At 40.4% G+C, this 20,657-nt stretch overlaps 1 long non-coding RNA gene and 1 other non-coding gene across 3 annotated transcripts in view; one reads left to right on the forward strand and one right to left on the reverse strand.

The window, feature by feature from the left end:
- Window positions 1-20,657, reverse strand: part of LOC136794338 (uncharacterized) — a 134,240-nt gene that overhangs the window by 35,265 nt on the left and 78,318 nt on the right. The window lies entirely within an intron of this gene.
- On the forward strand, window positions 1,002-1,108 carry LOC131759056 (U6 spliceosomal RNA). Its single transcript, XR_009336385.1, has one exon. It is a non-coding gene; the product is annotated as a U6 spliceosomal RNA (small nuclear RNA).

The following is a 20,657-nucleotide window of genomic DNA, read 5'->3' on the forward strand; positions in this document are numbered from 1 at the left end:
ACAGTATTGTGAGAATTCCACACTCGAATTTGGCAAAAAGTGGGTGAAGAAAACAGGTAGGCACTCCGGGCAAAAGCAAAAGAAACAGGAGAGAGAGAGAGACAGAGAAAAACAGAGAGAAAGTGTAGGAGCTTTTACATAACAGGCAGGGTTTCAGCAGAAGCACAAAGTATCAAATTTTGACACTTCTCAGTGCCTCTGCAGAAATGTTGTAATGAGTAGACGCCCAGAGTTAATCTCCTCATAAAAATAGGTGTCTTAAATGCTGGTAGAGGATATTTGCCAGAATCTTAGAAGAAAGAATAGAAGACCCAACGGAAATTCTCCCACATATGCAGACTGCACACACAGGATAAAACATGCCTCCACCTGGAGCTCTGGAGGAAGACAGACAGTTCCAGTTACGTCAGTGGGGAGTTACTTGATGTAAAGGAAAATTGCTTTCGAGACCGAGTAATTGGAAGGGGCGGCTCCCTTGACCACGAGCAAGCGACAAGTAGCATAGCACCGCATTGCGGTACGGGTAATAAAGGCAATCGCTCATAAGAAAGAAAGGAGGGAAGAATTTATGATAAAGATTAATGGAAGAAGAAAGCAAGCCGTGTAGTACACAAAAAGAAAGTAATAGAATAGGGCGCTTATTTTGGAAGAAAACATGATGGAATGATCAGAAGAAATAAAAAGACAATAAAATTAGAACACAAATTCAATAATGTAAGGCCACAACGATGAGGTTGCGAAGTATTATTACCTAAAAAGGGAGCGCCGAGGAAATAAAAATAAGAATCAAAACAGCGGTTTGAGAGGACAACAAAAGTTGTTAGCGTTTGTTAACATTCATCCGTGAGCTAACACGGATGAAAATCTGATCACGGGCCTCAAAGAAGGACTTGTGCTGATCAGAGTGAACCCAAAGAGAAAGACAAAGACGAGACAAATCAGAGCCCATAGCTTTCACCTTATGGAGCAGGAGGTACTGTGCCCTCAAAAGAAGAAAGGAAGTGCTCGCTTCGGCAGCACATATACTAAAATTGGAACGATACAGAGAAGATTAGCATGGCCCCTGCGCAAGGATGACACGCAAATTCGTGAAGCGTTCCATATTTTTATGTATATGTATAACTGATTCACTTTGTTGTAAAGGAGAAACTAACACACTATTGTAAAACAGTTATACTCAAATAAAGATGTTAAAAAAAAAAAAGAAGAAGAAAGGAAATACCTTGACCTGAAACAAATAGACAGCCAGCTTTTTCTCCAGCAAAGATGCATTGATTGGGATCAGCGGAGAATTACAATTCAGAGTTTACAACCACGGCGAGCCACATGCAAGGCCCCCCATGGCAAGGGAAGGAGGATGCTTTTATACAGAGAAAAAGTAAGTTCGGAGGGTTACAGTAAACGAAGAGTCCATGGCCGTTCGGTGGCTGAGTCTTTGTCAAAAAAGGAAGAGGGGGGACTTTCCTGGTGGCGCAGTGGTTAGGAATCCACCTGCCAACGCAGAGGACACAGGTTCAAACCCTGGTCCTGGAAGAGCCCACATGCCGCAGAGCAACTAAGCCCGTGTGCCACAACTACTGAGCCTGCGCTCCAGGCCCGCGAGCCACAACTACTGAGCCCATGTGCCACAACTACTGAGCCCACATGCCACAACTGCTGAAGCCCACGTGCCTAGAGTCCACACTCCACAACAAGAGAAGCCACTGCAATGAGAAGCCCGCGCGCCGCAACGAAGAGTAGCCCTGCTCTAGAGAAAGCCCGTGCGTAGCAATGAAGACCCAATGCAGCCAAAAAATAATTAATTAATTTTTTTAAAAAAGAAGAGGGGATTTTCTTCTTCTTGCTGGGCTCTGCCATTATCACAGGGCATGAAAACTTCCCTTCTGGTCTCCTAACTCTCTTTAACTGAGCTTTCTGTTTATTAATGTTTTACACTGAACACCTTTGAAGACCCAAAGTATGCTTGGAGTTCAGAATATGTGTGTCCATTTTTAAAATACAAAGCTTCTTTAGCCTCTCTTATCTCTTTGCACCCTCAGAATAGTCACTTAGAAGGTGATGTTAGAAGGTCTAACTTTTCCCTGTTTAATAGTGAACTAAAGTGAGCACAGAGAAATTGACTTGACCGAGACCAAACGTCAAGGAAGTTGAGGAGAGAAGGCAATAACGTAGATGTTCTTGACTTGAGCCCACACTCCCGCTTTTGTTCTGGAACATGCATAGGTGATGGCCAATTAAAAGAAAGATCACTCGTGTGGGAAACAGTAAGTGTGAAATCTTGAAGGCAGGGTGAGAGTGTGGTGGTCATCGATTGTCCTTCTAAAATGTCTTCTATCTGTCTCCCAGATCGTAAGCAACTTCACAAATTTTATTTCAAATGACATCTTCAGAGATGACTGAAAATAACTCAGATTGCATGCAATGCAGCAGTGGGTTCCTATAGGGATCAATTACAAATAAACAGCCTCATTAAAGCTGTAAATGCTCATAAAGTACATCCGAGCAGGAACATCCAACAGGGAAGCACAGGTGTACACAGCTGTCACCAATATTTAGCATAATTTAAATTTGGAACATAATTTAAGGTAATGTATGGGGAAATTCAGGCATGTGAGTATTTCCCAACCAAATAATGATGGAAGAAACTGACTGCAGTTTGAGGTGGAAACCTCTGCTTTGTGCTGTGTTCTCTTCGTCCAGTTTGCCTTTTCTCTGCCCCTTCTCTCTCTCTCTGTCTGTCTCTCTCTGTCTCTCTCTCTCTCCTCCATTTCCTTCTTCCCATTAGAAACTACCCAGTGCTTTCCGAGACTCACTGGCCCTTCTTCTCTGAAACGATTCCATATCTGTCCACACGATCTCCTCATTTACAGAAGTCATTACATTTGTTCTTCCTCCTGGATTTCTAGAACCAAGTTTCATTAACGTGACTAAAGAGGATATTCACCAATACATTTCTCAAAGTGAAGATGCTTTTAATAAAATGAATTCTGTAAAGAGAGAAAAATAAGAGGAATCGTTCTTTGAAGATGATAGGGCAAAAAGTATGCTTACAAAAATGCCTCGAATTATAATTCCCATTTTTGCTTTCTAATACCAGACAACTTAAGTTAGCATGATACAGGTTACCACCTCTCATACCCAGAATACAAAATAAAATTTTCATCAGTATGAGTCAATGCATTTTACATTGATACTAAAATGGCATGTAACTACCAGCATTAATTCAATGTCTTCAAAGTCAGGAGTAAGTAGCTCCATAAATAACAATAATTTCTAGGGAAAAGTTAATTTATCCTCAAATTGAATTCACAAACTGAATTTATTGACTGTGATTTTAATGTTTGCATTAGAGAAAAAATTATCTTAGAATAAATTACTTGAAAATCAGTTAAATTTAGTTAAAAATTAGTCAAAATTAGTTCAATTTGACCTTTAAATTGTTGAAAACTGAAAGGATGTGTGGTCTGTATGTGTGATTTCTTCTTCTTTTTTTTTTTTTTTGGCTGTGCTCTGTGGCTTGTGGGATCTTAGTTACCCAACCGGGGATTGAACCCAGATCCTCGAGCAGTGAAAGCACAGAGTCTTAGCCACTGGACCACCAGGGAATTCCCTGTATGTGTGATCTTAATCAAAATATTAAGGCTACAGTTTCTTCATCTATAAAATGAATGTAAGATTGACTAAAATAAGCTCTTTCAGTGGAGACAGTGAATCTCTCGTTAAGAAACCATAGGTGGGCTCCAGACTTGATGAGATCTCTGAATGTCCCAGAATTTTATGAAAAATTATGTACGTGTTCCTGTGTTCATTGTTCTGAGAGGGGATCAATAAATTTCATCAGATTCTAGGCAAAGCATACTGAGTGTTCATTTGCCTCTCTAACAGTCTAGTAATGCTGTGATGGCTGGCCAGTGGTTTACGAAATTGAGTGCATAATCTATGAAGGCTGTTTAAAATATGGGTCATCGGAACACACGAGCTCACTGGGGCTGGGGTCAAGTCTATACAAGAAACACTGCTTATGCCACTGGGCCCATCATAATTAAAGATGCGTTAACCAAAAAGTTGTCCAGAGCTCTCTAGAATGATGAAACAGAATGTGATTCCGTAGTCTGTGTTGATTAGCATCACTAGTTTCCTGAGAATCCAAGCCTCTTAAGTTTTCTCTGTGGATATGCTGAGTCCCAGTACTGTTCACCCTGCTTTCTGTGCTTTCCCATCAGGGAAAGGAATGGAGGTGAAGCTCAACTGAGTAGCATCAAGTCAGTGCAGAATGTCTGATAAAAGGTTAAATACATAGGAGAGAGACACCATTAGCTAAAATAGGATTTGAGTTCCACACACACACACAACCCTACCCCCGTGGATTTAAAGTGTTTGTGCTAGCTCTATTCCTTTGTTTTACACTAAACTGCACCTAACTTTTTTCTTACAAAGGGACAATTTTTCTGCATTGCTTTTAATTCTACAGGGATTTATACATTAAAATAACTCGAGAGGTATCACCTAACATCGGTCAGAATGACTGTCATCAAAAGTCTACAAATTATAGATGCTGGTGAGGGTGTGGAGAAAAGGGAGCCCTCCTGCACTGTGGGTGGGAATGTAAGTTGGTGCAGCCACTATGGAGAACAGTATGCAGGGTCCTTAGAAAACTAAAAAAAAAAAAAAAAAAAAAAAAAAATATATATATATATATATATATATATACACATAAATGAATCACTTTGTTGTACACCTTAAACTAACACAACATTGTAAACCAACTATACTTTAATAAAATTTTTTAAAAAGCAGCTGAGTAATCCAATCATGAGTTAACAGGAGCCTGAACAAACTCATATCAAAGAGATGTGTATGGGGAAACAAGAAGGCAGGAGAAGTTACAGCTTTATATATATATATGTAACTGAGTCACTTTGCTGTACACCTGAAACTAACACAATATTGTAAATCACTATAGCTCAATAAAAAATAATAATAAAGTAACCCTAAAAACCACCAAGTCACTATGGAATCAAAGCCATTACTTTTAAATTTCTTTATTCCATTACTGTCAATGAAGTATCCTGGAGAATTTTCAGGGGCCATGACAAAACTGGATCTATTTCTAATTATTACTGATAATAAATGAAAATATTTATCTTGTCCAGATGAGGGCATTACTAAAAGCTAAGGGAAAAACTATAACACAATAGAAAATTAATCGAATTTACTTGTTAAATCTACTACCAGGTGGAAAAATGAGAGATTTAACAAACAAGAAAGGTTCTCAGACAGCCCTTTATAAGAAGATGTGGTGAATTAGGACAAGAAAGAAAAAGAAAGAAAGAGAGAAAGAGAGAAAGAGAGAAAGAGAGAAAGAGAGAAAGAGAGAAAGAGAGAAAGAAAGAAAGAAAGAAAGAAAGAAAGAAAGAAAGAAAGAAAGAAAGAAAGAAAGAAAGAAAGAAAGAAAGGAAGGAAGAAAGAAAGAAAGAGAAAGAAAGGAAGAAAGAAAGAAAGGAAGAAAGAGAGGAAGGAAGGAAGGAAGGAAAGAAGGAAGGAAGGAAGGAAGAAAGAAAGAAAGAAAGAAAGAAAGGAAGGAAGAAAGAAAGGAAGAAAGAAAGAAAGAAAGAAAGAAAGAAAGGGCCAGCCTCTAACCATAGTCCTGGGAACTAAGCATATATCAAATAAAGAACAAATCTGGACTTAATAAGAGGAGATTGTATTTGAAAGGACAATTACCAAGGCAGGGGAAAAGGGCTATTGAAACACAGGATGACTATTGCAGTAGAGAGAAAGCTTGAACGTAAGTTCAGCAAACATCTCAGGGTTTATCCAAAGTGTTCTTCTCTTACAGAGAAGAAAGAGTAAGGTAGAGGGAGCAGGGTGTGGGCAGGAGGGAAGAAAGCCTGGTTGTTAGGTTTGTTTGATCAATAAGTATTTGTTCCAAAGGGTCAGTGGGGCAGCAGTTCTTCTAATTACATACAAGGCAAGAAATGGGAAATTGGAGGGTCTGAGGTAGACAAGGGCCATCCATGAGTTTTATCTGAGTTATATGGGGAAGAACTGTTCTTTGCAGGAAGCAGTTCCCTAGAGCATGGAGAGCTGGAGGGATTTCTTACTCTTCGCTGTTTTCCAGGTTCAGAGGACTATGGTAAAAGTTAACATCTTTACAAGTTTTCCAAATGTCACCATAAAATACCACATGCATCTTGTATTTCTACCTCACAGTGCATCTTTTGTAGACAGAAACTAATTCCTGATTGATCTAGAGATGCTGTTCTCTCGAGGATGGAATGGGATAGTGGAATGGGAGATTTAGATCACTTAGATAGATAAGTGCAGAGTAGAAAGAGCTTTGCTCACCTGTAAGGACTCAGAAAAGGGAGACCAGGCTGTGAGGAAGCCCATCACTGAAACATGTTTTGTCACCCGATATAGAAATGGTTTCATCTAGAGGATGTGGTAGAAGACTCTGGCAGCCAGTTTTAGATGCATGGAATCTTATAGCTGAACTATCAGTTGAATTCAGAGAAAGGAGTTTTCTTTTCCTCACAATATGAATTGACATTACTTATCATGTTCTAAGCACTATACTGTTTGCTGGGTTGCCAGACGTGAAGGCATTATTCATACCTCATTTCAAATCTTCAGGTGTAACAACTACTCTGATAGTTGCAAAGTTTATATATGGCTTCATGCTTCTAAATTAAATTTAGCATGTTAGGGGAATAGATCCTTAAACATTTCCAGTTAATAAGGAGTCTAAATTCAATCGTCATCTCAAACATGTCTCTGTACTTTCTCCTACTCCCTTTTCTTTTCATCATCAGCATTTAAAACATAAACTACACAAGCCACAGGGTAACTGGACCATTTCCACAAGCTCGGCACCATATGTCTACACTCCCATCCGGTTATTCCTCTCTGCTGCCTCCAGGGAAAATCTGATAAACTGCAAACTATAGATGGACCCTTGTCCCCTGGGGGAGATGGACTTCCTCTTTTAGACTTTCTTAGTGAGTCATGGGGTTTTTAAAAACAAGCAAAGGGAAGAGAGATTGAAGGCTGCTTCCACCAGGTCAGAAGAGGTAGAACACAGCTCTTCCTGTGCTAGGGCTAAGTGGACCTCTGTCTCAGCCCTGGTGTTTTGAGAGTGTTCTGTAATTCTCCCAATCAGGAGAGACACATAGGGGTTCTAACAGCTGGTGCAACAATATAAGAGAATTAAAACAACGGTATCTATTTTCATGGGTGTCCTATGGAAACATTATCATTTTAATCATCACTATTTATATAGTCACACATTTTTTAAAAAGTATTCTCTATGGCTAGCCCTTAAATTTTAAGTTACCCTTTAGTGATTAATTTTCCTAATCCAGTAGGTTCCTGCTGTATGTTTAAACCTGATATTAGCTTGTAAAAGTGTTGAGTAAAGTGGACAAATACCTAGATCACAATGCAATGTACCCGAGAATCACAGACCTAGAGCTTGACCAGGTTTTATGATACAATGAGACGGGATAATAACTTGCCATGTATTGTCACATATTTAAGGTAGCTTTGACCAAGATGTAAAACGTAGTAAGTAGATATCATACTGATACTTGATTATTCACTCTAAGGAAGTCTTGAATATTATGCTTGTAAATGATAGTCCTCAGAATTTTTATCATTTAGAGATTTATAGCTCTAAAATATACATAAAACGTTGAGCTATAGTCCATCAAAATATAAACAAATAAAATTGTTTATCTAATTGTTTTAAGCTGCATACATTAGTTAAAAATCATGTATACCTGCTCATATCAAACAAGAAGGGACAGAACAGGTCAAGTGCACAGACTTTGGAAGTAGCCTGCCTGGGGTGACCCCCAGCTTCACCCCTGACCTAGGGCAAGCAACCTTGACTAAGCTACTCTCTACCTCATTTCCTCAACTGTACTGTGAATACTGAAATAGTGATAACTTCGAAGTTTGCTCTAAATATGAAGTTCTTAGAAAAAAATCTCTGACATATTTTAAACCCTCAGTAAATGTTGACTATTATTTGGGCACCTGGCTTTAATAAAGATTCATTTTTCTCTGTTCTCTCAAAGGATCAGTTTTTTTTATTATTATGTGATAGTTATTACAACTGATTCAAGATGAGCCATCGTACACTCACACAAACACACATCTATATACATAAAATCTCATTTGATTTTTTTCACCATCCAAGTATTACTGTAATGCCCGTAATACCAAATAGAAATTAAAGCACAGAGTTGCAAAGTAATTCTCCAAGAAGGCAGACCATTTAAACAAAGGGAAAAAACACTATCCTAAGAATCAACAAAACCTAGATTCTCATTCAAGATAGCTGTGTTACCTAAAGAAAGCTAATTAAGTTTCTGGGCTTGTTTCCTCACCTGTAAAATGGGAATAACACTGTGTGTCCCTTCCTGTTTCTCCAGTTAGTGGAGAAAATCAAACAGGGTAGTAACGATAAAAATGCTCTACAGCATGTACTAGGGCTAAGTGAAGATTCCTCTGCATTTCCTATGTGTGTCTCTTTCGCAGAGTGCTTCAGACTCCAGTGCTCTGACCCACCTGACTAATCAGCGCAGAGCCGGGTTTCCCTTTGAGGCACACCCCTGTTCCCCCTCCAGAAGTCCCTGAAGGGAAGGGAGCTCTCGTCTCTCTATAGTCACAGCCGATGTCTGAGTGCCGGGGGCCTCTCTTCCCTGCCTGTGGTTACCACGTGCACATCTGCAGCTCGCCGATAAGTTTCCCCATCTCTGGCCGAAGATAAATCGGTTCTGCTTCTCAAGACTGTTTGGGGCTCCCCAGATAGAGCTGCTGAGATGTTAACGACCCGATTCATCTTCTAGAACACAACTATCTCCTCAAAGTAGAGCCTCTCAGGAGATTTTGCTAATCGGGCTTTTGGAAAACACAGTTTCAGGGGTTAAGGATAAACCCCACCTCGTGCTCCTGTGCCAGGAGCCATCAACTCCCCTAAGACCTGAGCGTCGTACTTGTCCTAACCCCATCTGCCCAGAATTCTGCTTCTTCCCTGGTGTCTGTAACCGCAGGAGTCCCGTTGTCTCTCCTTGGCTTCTTTAAAAGACCCACAGGTTATCAAACAAGACTGAGTCTGTCCAAAACCTTTGATTATGACAGCAATATACCTTCCAATTTAGAGAAACATGTTTTATAAAATTGTCATTTCTACCCTGATAACAGCAATCTGGAAGAAAAAATATTCATATTGTTGAAGCAAGTAATATGGAATCAGAACTATGTTTATATTGCTTGTTTACCACTTTAAAATGGGGACTATCTAAAATAAATATACGGAATTTCAGTCATTAACTTAGAATATATTAAAAGCTACTTTAGGGGATTCTATCAGTAATTAATGGGTACCTGATACATATTAAACTCTCTGCTAAAAGATTCAGTGTACTCTTAAAAAATAAGACATGATTTCAAGTGTTAAAACACTTGAATGTTTAATAGTGAGAGAGGACTTACACACTTTAAACAGGAGAATAAGATAGAAAATATAGATAAATACATAGGTATAAATAATGAGGGGCAAGATAAAAGAATTGTAGATTTCAAAAGGGGAATCTTAAAGAAGAAGGAACTAAGTTGACCGCTGGCATTCATCCATGATAAGGTTTTGTAAACCAGGAGGAGAAGGTAAATCTGTTTATCTCATTGGAGGTTTCTGCCACAAAACCTGCTACATTCTTCATACTTAATGGTGATATTGAAAACTCTCCATCTGCAATAAGACAGGAGAAAGGATACCTGCTCTCATTACTTCTATCCTGCATTCCTTTGTGATATCACAAGAAAAAGAAATAAAAATGTAAGAATCATAAACAAAGAAAATTCTCATGATTCACTGATATAACTGCTTTTAAGAAAAACAAAAATAAAATCCATATAAGTGATTACAATAAGTGAATTTATTAGCAAATTCACTAGCTATCATCTTACAATGCAAAAGTCAGTTTTATTTCTATATTAGAGAAGCAAAAATTAAATATATTATACTTTTAGAAATAAATGTAATCTTAAAATATTTAAAAATTAACCTCAAAATTATTAAATGCCAAAAACCAAAGAAACAAACAAAAACGCTATGGATGATATGGAAGATCTCTACATAGAAAACAATAAGGCATTATTGAGATAAATTAAAGAAAGACCTAAGTAAATTCACAAGTATTCCATGTTCGTCAGTTGGAAGACAAAATTATAAAGGTTTCAATTTTCCCATCACTGATCTATGATTCTATGTAATACCAATCAAAATCTCAGCAATTGTTATTGGTAAAAATTAATAAGCAGGCTCTAAAATTTATCCAAAATTATAGAGAATAGTCAAGAGACTTTTAATGGAGAAAACTTTTAATAACTTGCTCCCTTGGAAATAAAGTCTTATCCTAAAACTACTGTAATAAAGGAAGGTCAGTGTTGGTGCAAGGATGAAAAAAAATTAGGCCAATGGATGGAAGAGTCCAGAAAAAGAAACACATATTTAGGGACACTGATTTAAGGAAAGATATGACTGAAAAAAGTACAGAAATGGTGGTGGGGTAAGTGGAAATCCATTAGGAAAAACATGGAAATGACATACGCCATATGCAAAGGAATTCCAGATATATTATGAATTTAAATTTGAAAGACAAGATGATAAAGCTTCTGGAAGCTATTGTAGGGCAATATATTCATGATCTGGTACAGGGAAAGATGTGTTAAACAAGGCACAAAAAGCATTAGCCATAAAGGAAGAAAATGGTGCCGAAAGGGACTCCATTACAGTTAAGAAACTCCATTTTTCAAATGACATCATTAAGTGAGTGAAAAGGTAACTAGACAAAAATGGTTATAACATACAACTCACAAAGTGCTGAAATTCAAATGATATGAAGACCAAAACCCAAGAAAAATGGGCAAAAGAATATCTCTCATATTATAATACTCTTGGATCAGGGCCATATTCAAACGGCCACAAATGTATGAAAGACCCTCAAGTTCATTAGTCATGAAGGAGAGGCAAATCAGAACCCAGGGTGACGAAAATAAACTATGGCTCTCAGCATGAAATTTAGTGAGGATTCAGAGCGATGGAAAAATCTAATGAACTGCTAGTAGGAGTGTATGTTAGTAAAACCTCTTAAAAATAGTTTGAAATTATCTACTGATGTTGGAAATCATGATTCAGCATTTCCACCTCAAGAAACACGTGCAGTTGTACAGCAAGACACACGTATAGGAATGTCCACGGCACTTTTATTGCTAATACCCCCAAATCTATTGTTCATTATCAATAAGAGGCATAAGTGAATTGTGGAATATTTGTATCACAGAATACCATATAGCATTAAAAATAAATGAACTATAGCAAAGATATAAATGAATCTTATGAACATAATGTTGAGAAAAGCCTGAACACATATATACTGTGTAACTTGATTTATGTGAACTTCAAAAAAAAAATAAAGAAACTAAACTACAGTACCTAGGGATGCATGATTATGTGGTAAAACCATACAGAACAACAAGGACACGCATATGACAGCAGGAGTAGAGGTTACGTTTGAGGGGAAGGGGCACAGCGCTGATTGAGAGGTGTGGGCAAGGTGATGTCATATGTCAACATCTTGAACTGACCAGATGTCACACTGGTATTTCCCTGGTGATAATTCATTGTGTCACACATTGATTTTCTGTGCACTTTTCTCTTTACATGTTAACATTTGCATGCTTTAAATGTTAACTAAAGAAAGAAAACAATGATACTAGTTATTCCTGGGTTCTGACATGCTAGGTATGGTTTTTCCATTTAATATCACCATCTTTTTTTAAGGGAAGGCTGTCACCTTGCTTCTAGAGCTTACAGATACAGGAAGACCTCAGTCAACCTGTCATTTGTTTCTGATGGAATTAGACAGACAGGCAGGATGCAGATTGTGGAGCTTTTCAAATGCCAAGTTAAGTTATTTATGTCATTCTGTAAGTCAGGGTTTCTATTTTTCTGTGTTTCTCAGACTTCCTACATTAAATATGCCTGAAGCATTTACCAGACACTTACTCTCCAAATCAGCTCAGTTTGAATTTTTGAAGGTGGGGACCCAGGCAAATATGTATATTTTAAAAGCATTCCATCTAATATTTATACACAAACAAGTTTGGCTCAACTGCAATGAGCAATGTGGTATCACGAAAGATTTTTTTTTTTTTATAAAAGAATGATATGCTCACAATTATGAGCCAGATTGAAAACCTTGCCTGTAGACAGTTATTTTTTTCTATATTTTACTTACACTGAAGCTGAAGGTGATAAGGTTATGCAGAACATCAATCAGCAAGTTTGGTTCCAAAGGCAACTCGTGCTAAATAAGTTACTGGTTATTTGCAATTCAGAAATAACTTTGGTCGAGAGACTGGCGTCATATTTTAAATACAGAAGCCTGTGCTTCTACCACCTGCCCTCCCGAAATAGAGTCAGGGTTAAGAAACCTTGCTACGTTCACGGTGTGCTTCATAGTTGGACGGTAGACCATCTGGTAACCAGCTACTCTTGCTGTCTGCCGGGTGCGTGAAGAATGGAAGCGTATGAGAAAATTATGCTTTGGGAGGGGTTAAATATAGCTGCGTACACAGAAGAAAAGTAAATTAGAAATTTTGTTGTAATAAAACGCTAAAGGATGTACTGATTTTTAAGCTTATTTTGTAAACATCGGTATGCAGTGATGATTTTAAACATATTTTCCAGCTCGGTCATCCAAATGACCTTGCTGTCAGTAGGGTCAATCTCCTCCTTCCGAAAATGTGACATGCACTTTGGCACTCAGATGTGAGACTCACTAAGGGAGAGGGGAAATATGAGGGTGGAATATCTTGTTTCCATAAAGCAGGTACAATTTCAAAAATGCCTGCCATAGGAGTAAAAGAACCATGGGACCAAATAAAAGGACTACTATTGGCCATTTTCTAACATAGAGAGCATCAGAAAAAAAAATGATAATCAATTCTAACGGTTCTTAACCAATGGCGAATTTACCCCAGGAGAGATTGGGAATGTCTGAAGACATTTTTTGGTTGTCACAGCTGGAAGCTGTGCTACTGGCGTCTAATGGGTAGAAGCCAGGGGTGCTGCTAAACCTTCTACAGAGCACAGAACAGCCCCCGACAAAAAAGAACTTAAAGTCCAAAATGTCATTAGTGCTGCGATCGAGAAACCCTGATCAAAGGGATCAAATTCAGTCCATAAACACGCTTCGAAGGGGAAAGGCAACATAAATGTAAAGACAGGGAGTTGCACACAAAAGAAGTTTAAGTCCGATGCATGTTTTAAAATTAGTTTTAATGTGTGAGTGGATTTGCAAATATGAGTATGCTACTCTCAAGGTCTTCTTGTTTTTATTAAGAATATGCACAGGGCTTCCCTGGTGGCGCAGTGGTTGGGAATCCGCCTGCCGATGCAGGGGACACGGGTTCGTGCCCCGGTCCGGGAGGATCCCACGTGCCGCGGAGCGGCTGGGCCCGTGAGCCGTGGCCGCTGCGCCTGCGCGTCCGGAGCCTGTGCTCCGCAACGGGAGAGGCCACGACAGTGAGAGGCCCGCGTACCGCAAAAAAAAAAAAAAAAAAAAAAAAAAAAAAAGAATATGCACAACAATAGATATTTATTGTGTCTTAGCTGCATGACTGGGAAGGAGAGACAGGAGAGTCATGAGTGAGTCACGCTGAGCCCGGAAACCAAGGGCTGCATTGCAAACAAGAGGAGTGGGCAGCAGAAATGGTCACACTGAAAAGTCAGGTAGAAACAGCTTTTAATGATGGATCGCAAGTCAGTACTTTATTTTTATTTTTTTATTTTTTATTTTTTTTGTGGTACGCGGGCCTCTCACTGCCGTGGCCTCTCCCGTTGCGGAGCGCAGGCTCCGGACGCGCAGGCGCAGCGGCCACGGCTCACGGGCCCAGCAGCTCCGCGGCACGTGGGATCCTCCCGGACCGGGGCACGAACCCGCGTCCCCTGCATCGGCAGGCGGACTCCCAACCACTGCGCCACCAGGGAAGCCCAAGTCAGTACTTTAACCATACGTCCATAAGAGGGATTTGACTGTACAGAATCAGCCGCCCTAGGAGGGGACATTTCTGTATGACTCTACTATTACAATGAGGTATTAACAAGGCATAATGTAAATCACTAGGAAGAAATGGGTTTAGCAAGTCTTATAAAGTAACATATGAACCTGCAACAGAAGAAGGAGCCACACCCACTAAGGTAGCCTTGGAATTGAATTTTACCCCCAGGGGAAAACCAGGTCTTACCTTCAGACCAAGAATAAATTAATTTATAAACTGGAACTTGATATCTTGGCTTGAGAGAACACTGTGATCTAGGGAGTTCTATAAGATTATGAGGCAGGAGATAGATGGGCCCCAGGCTGAGCGGCTGGAATCTGTCCCCTGTGGACAGAGACTCCAAGATGCAGACAATACAGGAAGAAGGCGGAGCTGAGCCTTGCCCAGATAAGAGGTAAAGAGACCACATGTTTCTCATTCTCGAGGTCAAGTAGACCTCCCTGACTACACATGCGCAGAAAGGCTCCTTGGGGGTCAAAATGAGAGGGCACCACCCCATAATGGGTGATTCCAAACCTCCCACAGGCCTCCGCTTTGGAGTCCATCTTGGCTAAAAGATGCACACGCACACAGGGGAGGGACCTAGGACAGGTCCGGTGTGGAAAAAGAAGTGAGATGATTGGCCAAAAGTAAACAAAGGCCTGGAAGAACTGCCCTGTTATATAAGTGACATTGCTTCTTTTCTGCACTCCTTCTCATTAGGGAGGACACCAACACACTTTCTCCCCAGGTGTGTATCTCTGACTTGCTTCTGTCTTAAATAAACAAACTGTTTCTCTGGGAGCTCTTCAACTCGTGCTGTGCCTCTAATAGTAAACTTTGTACCTGTTTTTACAGTTATTGTCTCCTTGAAACATTCTTGCTTTCAAACAGGGCAAGAGCCAGGGGAACTTTGCTTCTAGCCTCTCGCCCCCGGTGATCTAGTGGCTAGGATTCCTAGTTTTCACACAGGTTACCCAAGTTCATTTCCTGGGCAGGGAATTAAGATCTCGCTTCAAGCCACCGCTCAGAGGTCAATTATACTATCCAAGAGGATGAATACAAATGTGAATGTTTTAACCCTTCAAATCCAGAGTCTCAGAATCATTGAAATGGCTTAAGTGTCAGTATCACAATAAGATTTGTAATCACGGAGCCTTTTTGTGTATATTTGATTTATTTTAAGAGGTGGAATCATTTAAAAGATCCCTTAGATTAGATTCTTAGTTTTGTTGACATTCAGAACTCACCTTGGTTTTAATCAACTTTTAAATTGCTAGAATATTGGATTTATAAATGTGTGTATTTATACTCTTTAGAAATGTAAGTATTATGTAAATGTATAGGTAATTTGCCTAATCGTTTAAAGTTTAATAAATTGAGTGTTAAACAAAGGAAAAGCAGAGATGAGTGTTCTTTTCCACACACTCTACTGATGGGAAGTGGCGTGTAGTCTAGTCAAGGCGTTCACAAACTACTGCCCACAAATCAAATCTTACCTGCCTCCTGTCTGTATAGCCTGCAAGCTAGCAATGGTTATCACAGTTTAACTTTCAAAAATCAAAATAAGAATAGTATCTTGTGACATGTAAATTATATGAAGATCAAATGTCAGTGTCCATAGGTGTGTCATTCAGTGTGCTATTGGAACACCACGACGCTAATTCATTTACACGTTGTCTCTGATTCTGCACTGTAATGGCAGAGTTAGCTGGCTGTGACGGAGCCCATATGCTGACAAAGCCTAAGATATTCACTGTATGGTCCTCCACAGAAAGTTTGCCAATCTTTGTGGTACCCGAGATAAGCTCCAGAACAAGACAGATTGGCTTTGAATGCTGGCTCTGCCCCTACTAGACTACCTCACAGGGTGGCTGCAAAAAGTTAATATGTAATGTAAGCAGCTTTTTGCAGGAAAAGAGCTCTCTGCAGGAGGCTCTTTTGTCTCGTAGCTTTAGCAGAGCTATATTTAAACTAACCTTTGGCCCAAGCACACCTTTCAAATCTTTTGATCACAAAGTACTTTGCCTAACCTCTTGGTTCTTTCCTTAGATCAAAGAAATAGAAATGAAGAATAAGTAATGAACAGATAGATGACTAGACATTTTCCCCAGCTTCCCCTTCAGTCATCTTGTGAACAAATGGTGTGAACAGGACAACATCGAAAGAAAAATCATGAGGAGTCAACAAGCCTTTATATGCAGTGGGAGATAGCGATGAATCGGACCCCCTATCTCCATGATTGATTAACTGAGATTACTTCCCCTTTTTCCCTTTAAAAACTTTCATGGCTGAGCAGATTCTTCAGAGTTGGTTTGGGGACGTGAGTTAGCCTTACTCCCCAGGATGCTGGCTTTCTTTCTTTCTTTTTTTTAACATCTTTATTGGAGTATAATTGCTTTACAATGGTGTGTTAGTTTCTGCTGTGTAACAAAGTGAATCAGCTATACGTATACATATGTCCCCATATCCCCTCCCTCTTGCGTCTCCCTCCCACCCTCCCTATCCCACCCCTCTAGGTGGTCACAAAGCACCCAGCTGACCTCCCTGTGCTGTGCAGTTGCTTCGCACTAGCTACCTATTGTACATTTTGTAGTGCATATATGTCCACGCCGCTCTCTCCCTTCGTCCCAGCTTACCCTTCCCCCTCCCGTGTCCTCAACCTTTCCGCGCCTACCACACTTGCCTCTCGAATATTGGCTTTGGAACAGCGAGTAGCCGAGCCTCAGTTCGGTAGCAGTAAAACAGGTAGAGAACCTGGAAGAGTGCCCAGAAGTAGGGGGCCCTTAACGAAGGTTCTCCTTAGCGCTGACTACTGCTGGCGGCTTGGTCGTCACTACTGCTGGGGTGGCCGTGGAGGCATGCGGATGCTGTTAACTTGGAAATGTGCAATTTAAAAAGCCATACACTTATTTACAATCATTATTTAAAATCGATGTACCTTTTAAACTTAGACCTCTGATCCAAAGCCAGTTGAACTTCCCTTGAACTTGCACAGGTCAGAAGAAGTTGGTAGCAGAGGAGAGAAACAGTGTGTAATGGGCCCACGTGGGCTTTGGAACCGTGCAGGCTTGGGATGAATTATAACTCTTTCCCTAGTCATGTGGCTTAAACACCTCAATGCACCTTTATGAGCATTATTTTTTTCATCAATAGAATACAAACTATTATACCAATGTCACAGATACCTGGACCTGCTGAATCTCAAAGAACGAGATCCAGATATTTGCAATTTTAAAACAAGCTAACCATATGATTTTGATGCCCATGCAGGCAGGGCTGAGAATCACAAAATTAGAATGTTTATGTGAGTCTAAATGAAAGAATGTGCCACACTCCTAGCAGAGCACCCGAGACACCCAGTCTCCCCAAACCCAGTACTTTCTTACATCCTGGACATCCCTTTAGGGGTCACGGACAACTTGAAGCTGGATTGGTTGGCTCCACCTTGGGAAATCCGGAGGGATCATTTCTGTGGACTAACCACAGTTAATGATTGATAGCATGAAAAGTTTGAATATAAAAAGCACATTCTCCTCAGGGGTAATACTTCTATCCAGATTAGACCCTTTCTCCTTAAGCCCTGTTGTAAGCTCGTGAACACTTTAAAATCACTGGAGAACCTGTAAGGCACTGCTTACACAGCTCAGCTCTACTCTAAATGTACAGCATCAACACAAAGCCCCATTAACCTTATGCTTTCTAGTCCTTGAGCACGATGGGGCGGGTCAACCTTAATACTTAATTTCTCTCCAACTGGAATTTCTCTTCTGCAGTGCTCCTTAGTCAGGGTTAAAGCATTATCTTCTTCTTCTTTTTTTTTGCGGTACGCGGGCCTCTCACTGCTGTTGTGGCCTCTCCCGTTGCGGAGCGCAGGCTCCGGACGCGCAGGCTCAGCGGCCACGGCTCACGGGCTTGGTTGCTCCGCGGCACGTGGGATCCTCCCGGACCGGGGCACGAACCCGCGTCCCCTGCATCGGCAGGCGGACTCTCAACCGCTGCGCCACCAGGGAAGCCCAGGTCCCTTACTCTTGATCACGCTTTTATAAATAGTCTCTTCACTCCCCTCTCTTCAATTATTCCTTCAGTTGTATCCTACTAAGATTCTAACTGCTCGAATCACGCTACTTCCCAAACAGGCCCTTCCAAATGTCTTCTTATGCCTTTAACATAAATTCCACTTTTCCAGATCTGATGTTCAACCCCACTAATTTGCCCTAATCTATCCGTCTTGGTTATGTTCTATTGTTGAGCTCCAGGAACACCAGTCTCTGGTCAGCCCACACCCCTCACTCTTTCCCTCACGTGTCCCACGCATTCCCATGTCCATTCTTTGATACAGAGGATGTAATCTGGTGTTACCAACCAGCCGCTTGTCTCTGAGACCTGCTGTCCCATCCCCTATGAAACTAGTAACAGTTGCATTTCTTCTATACGATGCTCTTCTCCGTCCATAAAAGACTGGGCCAGGCTCACGTACAAGATCCAAGCTGGGCAGTCACACTCCTATTCTCAGGAAGTTGGATTTCTGACCAGAGTTATTGGGACTAGATCGTGTGGCTAGTGGAGTCACGTTAATCGGACTGTGACAAAAGAAGGTCCATAATCACCCATCCTGGGCCCCATCCTTCTTGAGCTTTTATTTGAAAACTTTTCCATGATTTCTATGAGCCACTAGGATATCTTCTCTAATAAGTTATTTTATGATACCTAAATTTGATTTCTTTAAATGAAAAACAGTGGGGCCATCACTAATATGCTAAGCCTTCAACATTTCTCTTTCTTGGAATAGCAGCAAGCCTCATATACTTAAAGCAATGGTCTCCAAAGTCGGCTGCACGCCCCAGAGGGTGCATAAGATGACTAGTTAGTGTGGAAAAAATACTGGGATATTTATTTCCTATCAAAATACTTTTCACTGATTTAAAGCTCAGGCTATGTTCATATTTAATATGCAGAATAACATCTGTGTCCTCAGCAGCCTGCAGGCTATAGTCCTCAAGGGCCAGGGATGCTGAGGGGAGAGTGGCAGTTTTATAAGGTAGAGTGGCTCACAGTGGTATTTTCAGCTTTACTTTTAGCAAAATTAAATGATAATAGCTTGTGTACCTTGTTCGGTCAGTTTAAATAACAGCCTGAATGCTGAAAGTTTACAAGACAATGACCTGAGAAGGGAAATGACTTTTGTACCCTTCAGAGGTTCACGGTTTATGTCAAGGCAAAGTACTTAAGAGAGCTGTCGAAAGATAAGTTAGCAGTTTCTTTTAAAGAGGTAAGTGTTCCAAATATACTGAAGTTTTATTGATAAGAAGTTGTTGTCAGCGGTGTTACTAGCTAGCAGACTTTCTTTTAAATGCGACCTTTCCTGTGCGCTTAAGATAAAAATGGTGTTTTAATAGTACAAGAGAAAGTAACTTCATTTTGAAAGAAACTCCATGAATTTGGGTATTTGTTATAGTTTCTCTCGATATGAGATTTTATTGCAAAAATCTGTCATTTATATAAACTTTAATATTTTACATTAAAACATGAAAACAGAAATACCTAATCAGGGAATTCCCTGGTGGCCCAGTGGTTAAGACTCTGTGCTCTCAGTGCAGGGGCTGTGGGTTCGATCCCTGGTTGGGGAACTAAGATTCCACATGTGGTCATTTTAGGGGAACCGCTGACTGAAACCGTCCACCCTGGCCAGGCCCGATAGTAACCACTTGCATGAGTTATCTTACAACAGGAGGTCCTGGTAAGGAATGCAGAACTAACCAGCTGCCACCCAGTAGAATTCGGGAAAGGTCAAAAGGAGAGAGAAGACACCAGTCCACATATCCTAACAACCTCGCAGAATAACCTTTGCTGGAATCCAGCTTGGCTGAGTGATGCGTGCACCACCAGGAAGGACCCCGAGTCAGAACGATTGGCCAGAGATAACCCCCAAACGAACCCCATCAGTATATGAGCCGAGACCGCGAGCCACGTGGCAGAGCAGTTCTCCTGGCTTCCCTTACCGTCCACCCGGGCGCCCCTTCCCAGGAAAGTCTCTTGCTTTGTCAGCACGTGTGTCTCCTCGGATCATTCATTTCTGAGTGTTAGACAAGAGCTCACTCTTGGCCCCTGGAAGGGGTCCCCCTTCCTGCAACAGTTGGGGAGCTAAGATCCCACATGCCACGGGGTGCAGACAAAAAAGAAAAGTCCCCAATCGGTTCCAAATTCTCCAAATGGAGAGTCTTAATGACCTTTGAGCCATTTGCTTAAAATATAAAAATGCAGTGCCTTCTAAACAATTCAAGAATAATCTTTCAAGATCAGTTAGGATAGAAAATTTATAGCTAATCTCAACATCTTTCATAATTAAAATAGAAAAATACATATCATAATCAACAAACATGGCCAATTTTGAACTTTGACAGCCAGATCTACATATCTTTCCTCACCAAGTCAGCCTCCCTTCAAAGTGAAATATTAAAATACACTGAACTTAGAACCACAACTTCAAAATATTATTAAAAACAAAGGGTTAAACTTTATTTTTCAATATACTGAACCATTTT

This window comes from Kogia breviceps, chromosome 6 (assembly GCF_026419965.1).
Source record: "Kogia breviceps isolate mKogBre1 chromosome 6, mKogBre1 haplotype 1, whole genome shotgun sequence".
Classification (NCBI taxonomy): Eukaryota; Metazoa; Chordata; class Mammalia; order Artiodactyla; family Physeteridae; genus Kogia; species Kogia breviceps.